Here is a 13128-nt window from a genome sequence, read left to right on the forward strand (position 1 = left end):
AGAACGACTCTTTAGGAAAATGATATTAGGGTTGAGATGTGACAATGTGAACAAAAGACACCTGTGAAAATCCAAAAATAATCACTCCAGACAGAAGGGAGAATAAACCCTAATGGGGCAAATAGTTTTGTAGGCACAGGGAAAGATGTTGAATGGCAGGAACACAGTACTGAGATGAAGACCAGGGTAACAAGAACAGGGCACAGAATCAGGTTAGAAGGGGGAGAGTGAGGGGATGTTCAGTTTCAAAACTACATAAGAAAGTGGCAGAGATTTTAGAGCAGGGAAAAAGACATGAAAGAAAGAGTAGTAGCAAAGATAAGATAGTATCTCTTTAATTCCAACTGTTTAATTACCATCTAGTAGAACAAACACATTTGTTTTTCTATCAAGGGACATGAAGCAAGTATATAATTAACTACAATGGAGTGAAGATTAATATTAACAGGTGTATACTATTTTATGGATTACAGAATCAATCATGTGCCAAGTTTTGCTTGGGGCACTTGAGATATATGTATATCAGCTAGTAAAACGTATATTCCTACTTAATGGAGATGAATACAGAGGTTTACATAGCTTTCTTTATTGATTACTTGTGAGATCAATAGGAACATCATCTCTGTTTTACAGATGAGAAAACAATCAACTCAAAACTTTCCAGCTAGGAACTTGTATTTAAACTCAAAATTCTGGCTTCAAGTCACATAAGCATGGTACAAAGAACTTGTCAGTACAGAGAGATTGAGGTCAAATCATTTCGAGAAGAATCCAGAAACACTTTACAGGAAACACAGCATGCATGTACTTTATAACTTGAAAGAGAATGAAATTGTCAGTAGCCTTAGAAATAAGAATATGGTCTAGGTAGTTTTATTTTGGAAAAGGCAGAGAGAGGAGGATATCACAGATTGACTGCAGTAAATAATGGATGTGTGTCCAAAGTATGAGACTATGTCTGGAAATACAAGTTGAGCCCAAAGATGAAGCTCACTGTTTTATCTACCAACAGATTAAGTGTTTCTATTTTAATAACAAGTGTTTGATCCATTTTATTTTGGTATATGGTGATGGATATGGGTCTAGAATCCATGTTCTGCATATAATCAAGTTTCCCATCATCATCTTTTTTCATTAAAACTTTATTAAATCCTAATGCAAGGTCTTTTATTTTATTATTTGGCTTAAGAGATTCTGTGAAAACCATATTTCTGAGTAAACTTTTTTATGCCAAGATTCTTCAGTAAAAAGGTTATTTTTTTCTGCAGCATGTTTTTGCTCCTTGTTAAAGGTCAGACAATAAGAAACAGGAAGATAGATATTTTACAAATGGAATGAGGCTCTACAGATGGAGACAGAGAAAAAAATGGTAAGAGAAAAATTTTGAAAGCATATTATATACACACCAACTACATAGGATGCATATAATTGTTATGCATTGAAAAATGTATGATAAACAATCTTTAATATGTATCAGTCTTAATTTTTGGTAGTATGCAATGGTCTAGGATCAGCTTTAAGGAAGAGAATCAGGATAAAGAATGTTTAAAAATACAATGAATGGAGAGAGACTGCAAATGTGACAACACCATTCAGAAAGTTATCATCTAGTACAGCAAAATGATCACTGAAGGATTCCTCTGAGTGTTTGCACATTGTTAAGGAAAAGAAGAATTATAAAAAAATACTTGACAAGTTACTGTATTTACAGGAATAATGAAAAGGAACAGTGAGAAAAGATAGAGTATATTATTTTTAGTTCATTTATATTCTATTATTTGCATTATAATATACAAAAGAGAAATTTAGAAGCCAGATAGAATTATATAAAAAGACAATGAAAAAGAATTGTGGTGCTACATGAGGTAATCAATCAATAATCTATTAACAATTAGAGAAAAGGTTATGAAAACACAGGTTTGTGAAATATAGGTTTATATTCCACAAAAGTAATAGATGAAAAGGAAAAAAGACTATGACATAGTTTGTAAGTTCACAAGTTTATGCAAGAAAAACAGAGAAGATGGGATGTAAACACAAAAAGAGGGAGGAAAGGCAGGAGAGAGGAGACAGAGACAAGATGAAAAGTTCCAAAATTGAAAATAACTGTTTGTAGTAGAACAATAGAAACTAGAATTGGGATACCATGGAGGAATGACCATATGAAATGTGGTACAGAAGAGTAAATTCTCAGTTGGTCTTGGTACAATGTGTGTAATTAAATATATATGTGCACACAGTTGCATGTATGTGTATAATCTATATGTACATGTATATGTGTGTGCACATGTGTGTGTAAAACATGTTATTAAAATGTAAATAAGATTTTATTTGTCCTTAGCTAGGTGTCATGCTGAAGTGTATTTGTCAACATCGGAGGAAACCCTGACAATATGACGCAGAGGTTTTGGGGTTATAATGATAAACAACACTGGGTTGATAGTTAATATTTACATTTTATATTTTAATGCTCATTTTGCCTGATCCACATTTATAATACCATCCAGGTAATAAGAAAAAATATACTACATACAATTGGATTAATATTATGAATTTTATATTACTAGTAACTCCAAATGTGGAAACCCAACTCATAAAATTTAGATTGCAGTTAAATCTTGTTCCCTAAATGTTAATTCTGAAAGCAGAAAAACACTTTTACTGTTTTTATTCAACTAATTTCAGTTTATGCTCACAACACTAATAGTAGCTATAAACTTCAGACCATAGAATACAGTTTTGTATAATGTAAGATGCATAGATATCCCTAATCTCCAAGTCAACAGCTTTTTCTAAAATAAGTATAATTACAAGAGGGCGAGCCATGCTATTTCAGGGGCTAGAACTATAGTGGTCCACATCACTGAAACCATCATAGTTCTGATATATTCCTCCACTTAGATTTGATGTAATTATATTGGTTGTTGAATTTCATGGATTATAGTTATTTTCTGTATGCTAAAGCTAGTTGGTTTTTTACCTGCACATTAATAGAAACCAATATGATGTCTTCAACATACTATGAAATTATCTGTTGCGTGGCTTATTGAAACATAGTATTGGAATGGAAGTCATTGGCATTTGTGATATTTGTGTGGCTCTATAACGGCGTAACCAAAGTGAATAGAAAAACATGGCAAACATCAGTCTTGTGGTATGTTCTAAAGTATACGTACTTTTAAAAATGACTTAATTGTGTAGAAGTACATCAACTGTGTTACACAGACCTTTTTTAAACTGGGCCTGAATGGGTGCACATAGGTCATATGACTTTTATTATTTCAATTGTTTGGTCTCAAACTTAGAAGTTTTAAGAAAAACCTTAAGATTGCTCAGATTGTTCATGAGGTAAGATGTGCAAACTTTTTCCTAATATTACAGGCATATTACTCCTCTTATTCAATCAGGATATTTGAATCTAGAATCACAGTAAGATTTAATTTTAGCTTCACTTTTCAACTGTCAACTTTGGAAAGGTAATTATCTCCTTAACACAGTGTCCTTGTAATCAAAATGTTTAATCATGAATAATGGCTAATTTAAGAGATTTCTGTTTGGGATTTGATGAGAATACAATTAAAAAATTACTCAGTGTCTAGATACAATAGTAACTTAAAAATCATAATTATTAGCATTGTCTTTAAATGCTAACAATATTGTATCACTAAATATAAATAGTACTTAAATGTCTTTAACGTTTAAAATACTTTGTATGAATTGATGTAAATAATTGTTTTCTATCATACTACTTATTTTTGAACAAATATCTTATGTGTAAAACTGAATACATCAATTACGGTAAAAATTAGAATACATTTCAAAATATGATTTCTGAAAAAGTCAATAATAAAATATGTATGGAAGCTGATAAATAATGACATTATCATAGAATATTTTTCTAAAAGAAAAGATATAGTTTTATTGTTAAATAGTGCTTTAATAAATCAAGACTAGAATAACATTGATAGCTTTTTCAATTTTTAGTGTTCTCTAATGGAGTTTAGAAAGTAATTATAACTTGAGCTTACTAGACATGCTTGCATACTAAGACCAGAAACTCAAGAATTTTGTTTAATAAACATGCTAACTCCAACTAAGAAATTATGCTTCTGTTATTTTGTTAATTAATGACTGTTTCATAAATTCCATGAATTATGACTTAAAATAAGCATTATGATTTATAAGGTAGATGATTTATTATGTTTATGAAAACATTATTGATATTAATGACCACATTTCATGTTTTTACTGGTAGTACACAGACATACTTTATTAATTATAATGACACATGTGATCCTTTAAAGTGCTATTAAGTTTCCTGTAGCTTAGGAAAGATACTTCTCTAAATTCATCCAAATATTAAAGGTGTAGTGGTTTATTTATGGTGGTATTGAAAAGCAACATTTTTTTAATTACTGAAAGAGTAAACTTTTTCCTGGATTTTTGACATGGGTATGACAGTTATACTGAATGGACACATTACGTGTGGACAACTGAAAGGGAGAAGTATTTGCACATATGTCTCAAAGAACCTGAAAGCAAGGTCGTTGCTTAATAAATTACGTTAATAAATTCTGTCGCTTTATCCTGTCTCTAAGTCTGCAACTCAGTGAGGTTATAAAATAGATAGCAAACTTTCCTGCCATTGAAATCAATAGATTTTGCTAGAATACTAGGATTGAAAAAGGGATTCATCAAAAATTACTAATTTGATTCTAAACAAAATGCTGCAGAAAACTCATGTAAGAATTGAGGGCTTGAATTTGTACAGGTGCTGAGGTCATTCTTGGTAACAGATAATAAATCAACTTTGACTAGGGCTAAAGAAACTGCCTCTTATTTCTTCTCTTTTGCATTTTTTGGGCTGCAAAAATATCAGTTTAACCACTATAAAGCTGCCTTTTACTAAATGTTCAAAGTAATGATCGTTTTGAGATATTTTCATTTTATTGAAAAAATAATTCAAAATCGAGAGTAATATGAGAATTACTGAGTAAAGAATCAAGAAAAAAACTTCTTAAAATTTTATAGCATCCTGGCTGGTTTTATCAAGTTTGTATTTCTAACTTTATACTTTATGCCAAGTGCCTTTCTATGATCAAGCATCACAATGTTTTTAGTGTATCTCATGAGAACAAAACTGATTTCTCTCTTTATTTCTTCTATGGCCCAAGTCAGTATGCATTATGATATCTTTTGTTACTTAATATTCTTGGATTCTCATTTATGTACCTATCATTACTTAAATTGATCTTTAAAGATCAAAATCCAAAACTCAAATGATCATTTAGTTTTCGGAATGTTGAGTATCTGATGCCACTTGACAGTCTCTACTTTAAAACTCTGATGACCGTTTAAGTGTTTTATTTTTTTAAATCTCTCTTTTGTGTTTATTGGATTTTTCTTAGCACAATTTCTCTATCATGCGTTATTTTTATGGTTTCATTGAGTATCTCAATGTAGTTTGAGGGAAGTTTCAACTTCTCATTTCTAAATATCAATCAATATTATAAAATATTGGATATTTGCTCTTAAAGGCAGAATAAATATACTTCAAATTGAAATTATTTTGTTTTCCCAAAAATCCATATTACTTCCCTCTATGACTTTATTATGCAATAACGCGAATTGTTTATTGATCAAAGTTGAGAGACTTGATGTCATTCTGACTCTCCGCGTATTTCACCCTCCCACCACCACTCATTCAATCATTTATAGTTTTGTCTGCTTTGGAGACTCTGATGTTGCACAAATCCATGTTCTTTTTACGTAGTATACTGAAAGGACCTCTGGATCAGCCTTTACCTTCAGGGTTCTCCTGGTTACATATTCCTAAAATAGATCTCTGTCTTCTGTCCTCTATAGACCTTCAGGGTAAATTATATGTTTTCATGAAATATGATAAACAATCAGAAATTTATGTAGGGCAATGTGATTAGAATTAGGTTTAAATGAACCATGTCATAAAGACAGACTTGTGAGACTGGATTTGAGTGAAGAAAGATCTAAGAAATAGGAAAAACAAGCTGGCCGTGGTGGTGTACTCCTGTAATCCCAGAACTTGGGAGGATAAGGCAGGAGGATTGTTGCAAGTTTGAGACCAGTCTGGACTACAAAGTGAGCTCGAGGCCAGCTTTAACTGCACGAGACCTTGTCTGAAAAGAAAAGAAAAGAAAAGAAAAGAAAAGAAAAGAAAAGAAAAGAAAAGAAAAGAAAAGAAAAAAAGAAAAGCAAAAGCAAAGAAATAAGAAAAACAGCCAGGCATTCAGATGGAAAAAATTTTCTGGTAGTTATCTGGATATAAAAAAGTTGATGTGAAATGGAAGGATTTGACACAGACTTTGATAACTTTGAACTCTGTGAGGGAGCTGTGATATTCACCATTGATTCCCTAGCATCTAGAACAATGATATAGGGAAAACAGATTGACTAATCCTGTATATAAATTAGTTACAGACATGCAAAACTAAAAGTGCAATTTATGTTACAGTTGAGTTGAACAAGGGAGTATCATAAAGATAATTACAAAGAATTAAGTTAGTTCTGAGTTATAACTGCTGTTTTATTTCTTACTATCTTTGTAATTTGGGAAATTCCTTGAAATCTCTGCATTTCACTGTTATTTTCCTTAATAAATTAGGTAAATTATAGTACTACCTTTGAAAGATTTATTATGAGAATTAAAAAGGGAGTGTTGCTTTAAATGTGTTTAGAAGTCTGTCTGCCATTTAAGTGCTCAATAAATATGCTTTCCATTTTCAATTTTTATGAAAAACAGAGGTATAAAGACCTACATATCTTGTCACTTAATATATACATACATCTATATGTATATCTATCTATCTGATTCTTCTTTCTTCCATTCATCTATAATTTATCCATATCTGTGAGACACAATAGAGATTTAAACTGGTGTAGAAATGAAGTCAAGGCATGCGAATTCTTGTTTCTTTGACTCACATGAATTAAAGATCTCCAAAGTAATACTCTATACTAATGTGTCCTTCAAAATCTTGTTTGTGTAATAAAATTATCTCTAAAAGCACTCATGTTCCATGTTTGTCCTTTTGCTTAGAAATTTTTTTCTGCATTTTGCACTATATGGTATCTTTATATTCACTAAGAACCTACACTGGACTGAGATGGAGTTGGTTCTTTAAGTTACCTTGAACTCATATTGAAATTTGAAGCATCCATTGTTCTTTTGTATTTCAGAGTATATTGTGCTAGGAAAAGATCTCTAAAGACACTGAGACAAGAAAGGAATAAAAGCAATGAATTAAGTAAATGTGCATGAGCAGTAAGGTTCAGAAAATTTGTCTTTGTCTCAGTCCTGGTCTATTCCTTTAGGTCTGTTCCTATCACATATCTAACTTCATGTGGCTCAAGGATTGACCGTCCTCATTTCTTTAAAAAGATCATTGAGATTAAAGATATCTGTGCCAAGCCAGATGAGAGGAGCCATGTTTTTAGGAGTCATTAATCACCAAATGATAGTTATTCAGTGATTTCATAAGTAAGAAAGTGACTGTTGAGACAAACTTTAACAAAAATACTTCTGAATATAGAATTTATACATTATGATTAAGGATTTGAGAATACCACACCACAATATTAAATTTGATTCACTCTAACTTTCGTTTAAAGCACAGAATTTTATATAGATATAGATATAGATATAGATATAGATATAGATAGATAGATAGATAGATAGATAGAGATACAGATTTTTTTTTTTTGTACTGGGGATTGAACTCACAACCTCGCATTTGCAAGGCAGGTGCTTATGCCACTGAGCTATATCCTCATCAGAGTTATATATTTTAAATTAAAAAAAAAGTTTTTGAAGTCTCCAAGAATCTATAATTTTCCAACAAATCAACATTCATAGTTTCTATATCAATTTTAATGAAATTAGGTGTCCTTTAAAAAGAATTCCTAAACTACTAAATTACTTTGAGTGGTGATTTTACTTAGAAAAGACTACATTGTTTACTATAGAGAAAATAGAATTATAAACATACACTAATTTGTTTTGTCAAAGAATCTGATAATATTACAAATAGTGCACTTGTATAGGATAATGCTACTCTTACATACAGATTAACATTGTATTCATTTAATAAAATTAGTATGGTATGAACAAAGCCACATAGAATAATGATGTAAAGCTTTTGATATATTGTAGAGTTAGTCAAATAATTTTATTACATGTTAAGCAGAAGTAAAATGTGGCTTTAAATGTTACTAAGGTTAACTTTACTTTAGGAAAAGATTTTTAAAAGGCCAGAGAAGTAATTTTTAGTGTATTATAAAAATGAAAGATTAAATTAAAGGACTTAAATACAGAATAAGTCATACAATCTCTCAAGGAGTTAAAGAGGTTATTTTAATCAACTGTTTCAAGTAAAGTAATGAAATAGTCTAGATCTCAGTCATCTAAATACCCTGAAAAGCAATATGCTCAAATTTGATATGAAGTATCAATTTATCAAAAATTGCATTAAAGATAGTTTTAAAGTAAGAGACAGCATGAGGAGATTTAATTTTTGATTTATTTCATGTTTGACTTAGTGGTATAAATTATTTCTAAAAATCACAACTCTGGAGAGAATGCTATGAATTTTGGATTTTTAAAGGATGTCTGAAAAATGTACAGTGTCACATTATCAATTCCAAATTTTCATGAGCTAGGTAATAAGCTAATAGAGTGACAAAGTTTTATATAAAGTATTGCTTCTCTGGAGAAAAACCACTATACTTGGTGTAGAAATTATCCTTATGATAAACATAATCTCAAGGAATAAAATATGTTTTATCAAAATAATCTTAGTGATAAGCAGTAAAAAGCATCACAAGCAAAATCCCTTACAACCTTGTATTTATTTATATCTTTTGTTCTGCACCTAAAAATAAGTTCACAAATATAACTTCACCTCATTAAGTTTTACTATGCTTTTGTGAGGCACATATTTATTAATGCTAAACTGAAGCATTAACATTAACTAAGCTGAATTTTGCTTATAAATATTCAATTAGGGAGCTCTTAAAATGAAAGATAATGAGATGTAGACATTTAATATGGGAAAATAGTTTAGAAGGGGAAGAGTGAATGTATAGCAGCTGCTCAAATCCATTAACTACTTGAGTCAAAACTAGAAAAAATATTTATCACTGAGTTAAGTGAATAACTTCATTATTAAATTCTAGTTACATTTCAAGAATAGATGTCATTTTAGGTCCAGCTAATTAAACTTGCTACTGGATTCATATTGGGAGGTTGCTGAGATTACTATAAGGAATTTCTGTAAGAATTTGTCAAGAAAATTTTTCTCTCCTTGAGGAAGTGGGAGGGAATTAGAATCCTTCAATATGTATTTTCTTTTTTTTGTTTTGACAGGAATATCAGAGAAATATTTTCTTAGGCCACACTAATCATAAACTTTTGTCATATACTTTTATGGACCTCTGATATGAAATGCATGTTCTGGTATACTCTAATTATTTATGTAAACACTTTCACACATTGAACATATATCTTACACATTAAATCAAATCACTTTTGAGTAGAATAGATATTAACTATGTTAAATAAAATTATTAAATAATCATTATTGCTATTTCATATTTGTGGATATGTTAGTTAATAAACGAATAGAAAAACTTTAAAAATTGTATTTGTTTTACATTTTTTCTAATTTTGCATACATTTGATAATCTTTAATTTTTGCTATATTGCCACATGTAAACATTCATATCACTTTCAGCATTCTCCAAAGACCAGGACCTGTAACGAATTCTATCCATTTTTTGAATCTCCACAGTCACACTTATCTTACAGAAAGTTTACCTTTCTTGATCCTAACCATTGACCATTCAATAAAGAAAGTTTAAAACTGAAATACAAGAAAAAAGTAGTTGTATTACTAATATTAGTCTAACTCGCAATATTTCATTTAGAACTAGAGCCAGTGTTTCTTAAACATTTAAATTTTGATAAGGAAAATTAAGCAAATGGCTGGTTAACTATATTTGAATAGAAAGAATTGTAGAACACTGATTGCTCAATTTGTCACTAGTATTTGTCACATAGGTGTATTAACAGTGATTATAAAGAAACGGTTGATTAATCAATCATACCAGGACTTATTGCCTGTGATGAAATGAAGAGATATTTTGAAGAAAATAAGTCATCGTAATAGCTAGTGCTGATTTACTATCATTTTGTTTTGAAGCCCCACCAAACTATTGCTCTTCTGTCTCCATTGGTTTTATCATGATGTATCTTGCTGGATTTTATTATATGTGATAGTATAAATAAAAATTGTAATAGGCAAAGAGATAATATAGAAACCATTGTTCATTTTCTGTTAGCTGATTCTAAATACCCTACAATGCTTTCATCCACTTGAATGGTTTTACACTGACTTGATATGTTTGAAGCTATAATATATGAAGTTATATTCAAATATTTCAAGGAAAAAGACACTATGGTAACTACCATTAAGTCGGGTTATTTGGTGGTGAAGCACTAGGTTGCTGAAACTGTCATGCTTTGACCTGTATTGTTATGTTGTTATGTCCTCTTTTATCTCAATATCTCCCTTATTCATTAAAAAATTATTTAGTTATTTTTTATGCTTTTTTAATTAAGGGGAGAAATAAAAAAATAGCAGGATATATTATAGTAACTTTTTGATTTCCTATTAACTTGATTTGAAGTCCTGTAATACTCCCACTATCATGTTTTGACTGATTAGACTCTGTTCCATTCTGTATGATAGTATCAAGTTTGAGGGTATAGGTAACTACTTTGAAGGCAATAAGATTCACTATGATGCCCATTCTGGTTTAACTATTATCTTCTTTGGAAGTCCTGTAATGTTTACAAGGTTTAGGTTTTATTGGTCTTGTTCTCTACTGTTTTGTTCAACTTTATAATACCTAATGAGATAGACAATTCTTTTTAAGGAAGCAAGAGGCATCATGGTAACCATTGTTGATAACCTTGTACTCTGCTTTTACATCATGTGCTATGTCTATCCTTCGTTTTGACTTACAGCTTTGTTTTGCCATATTTGACTTTATTCTCTTCGAAAAAAAATAATAAGAACTAAGGAGTAATAAAACCCAAAATGGGTAAATTTTGTTGTAAAAAAAAGAGAGGAAAAAAAAGTGCTCTAAAGGATACAACTGCAAGTGTGTTTAGGGGTGTTAAATAGATGACCATATTAATGTTTTTGGTTGGACCATTGAACACAACTGTTTGCATTCACTGTTTGAATGTCCACTTTGTATGCTTTGATACTGTGACTTGAGCAACTATCTCTAAGATGATAATGTGTAATTAATTAACTGGTGATTTCTTACTGTTTTTTTTTTTTTGTAGTTCTGTATTACTTGTACCCTTACACCACTTTGTTTTGTTTTGTTTTTTCTCTTTTTCCTTTTAAATAAAATTTAAAAAAAAAAGAAAAGTTAACAACGTTAATTTTGGAAATAAGCCAAAAATCAAATTGGATACATCATAAAAGAAATATAATGTGTGTTTATATTAGAATAAAAAGAATGAATATTCAGAATTAAATTAGCAGTATCATTTGTAAAATGGATGTACATTATTACAAAATAAGCCCATGTGTTCATCATAAGGTTGAAATGAGTCAATGTATTTTAAATATTTAAAGCATGGCTTGCCAGACAATAAGAAATCAACAAATATAATGTTAAAATGTGAATGAGATCTTTAGAAGTCTCTTTCATGAATTTTATGTAACTCACTACCAGAAATTTTAGTAGTAATTTATACTACCTACTATCAGTATTTGTGTGTATTTGTATATATTTATATATTTGTGTATACATTCATTTATATGTAACTTTTACAGAAAAAGATAACTGGGAATCTAGAGTTAAATTTCATTACCTTTAATAAATGTGATGTTGTTAGTTATACGGATGACCTGATTTTTAAAATATAGATGTACTTTTAATACATAAATTAGTAATTTTCTCAAAGAATATTATTAGTAAAGGCCTCCCTATGTTAAATTTATCACTGTACATTAAATGTTAAAAATCACATCATTCCAAGCAAAATGTCTTATACCAAGAGACCAAAGATTCTGTAAATGTATAGATTTTAAAAGTCACATTATTATGAAAAGCGCAATTATGAAAGAGAAAAGATCTTTCAAGCAAGTCTCATATTTGGAAAGGACAACAAAACTGAGTTGGCTGATATTTCAGAAACTCACTTTGCACAATGTGGTCGTCCTTTCATATTTTAGAAGGTGAGGACAGCATTAGAAGTAGAAAAAAAATTATATAAATACTACATAATATATGACAAAGTTAATGTATAAAAGGTAAAGTAATCCTTGTCTAATTATTGTATACTGAAAAACATCAAATTAGACTGAGAATATATTAATAAATTTTACTAATAATTATTGTTGTGTAATCATTTTAATAATTTATAAATTTTGTTTTGATTTTAAGATGTAAAGCATTTAATACTCCATTAATTAGACATTAATATTTAGCAAATGGATAGCAAGTCATGGCTAAATATTTTAATAATAGTCTAAATTTACAAAATATGATTAAGTTTTGAAGTATTAATTTTGTCATAAATATTTAGATTTTTAGCAAATACTGATGGATTAAAAACAATGGTTTCAAATTTAAAACATATAAAATCAATAATGTTTTTCATAAGAGCATTAATATTGTATTAGGACTTAACAGTGAGTTTATTCTGTATCTGTCCATGAGCATGGCATAGGAAAATTACGCTATAAAGGAAACTTGCCTCCAAGATTTTAAATTTAAATTTCACTTAACCTTTTTCTCTTTTCACTTCTTTTCAGACTCCCCTTTTCATTTTCCCTTAAAGTTACTGTAACACATCATCCTTTAAATATGCAAACTTCTTGGATTTCCTGAATCTTCTTACACCCATACTGCCACTCAGCTAGTGGAACACAGAAAGATCAATAAATTTTCATCTTTTAGCTCTAACACTTACTTGCAATTTTCTCAAAGATCATCTGTGAAAAAAATAGAGCTAACCCTAAAAGACTTATTTTTTAATAGTTGAAATGCAAACTTAATGGCAGTGAGATA

General features: G+C 29.8%; 1 protein-coding gene across 3 annotated transcripts in view; it reads right to left on the minus strand.

Moving 5' to 3' along the window:
- Positions 1 to 13128, minus strand: part of Cntn5 (contactin 5) — a 1085282-nt gene that overhangs the window by 400100 nt on the left and 672054 nt on the right. The gene's annotated exons all lie outside the window — the stretch shown is intronic.

The sequence above is a fragment of the Cavia porcellus genome, unplaced genomic scaffold (genome assembly GCF_034190915.1).
Source record: "Cavia porcellus strain 051 isolate PalLab524CR breed Dunkin Hartley unplaced genomic scaffold, mCavPor4.1 scaffold_9, whole genome shotgun sequence".
Lineage (NCBI taxonomy): Eukaryota > Metazoa > Chordata > Mammalia > Rodentia > Caviidae > Cavia > Cavia porcellus.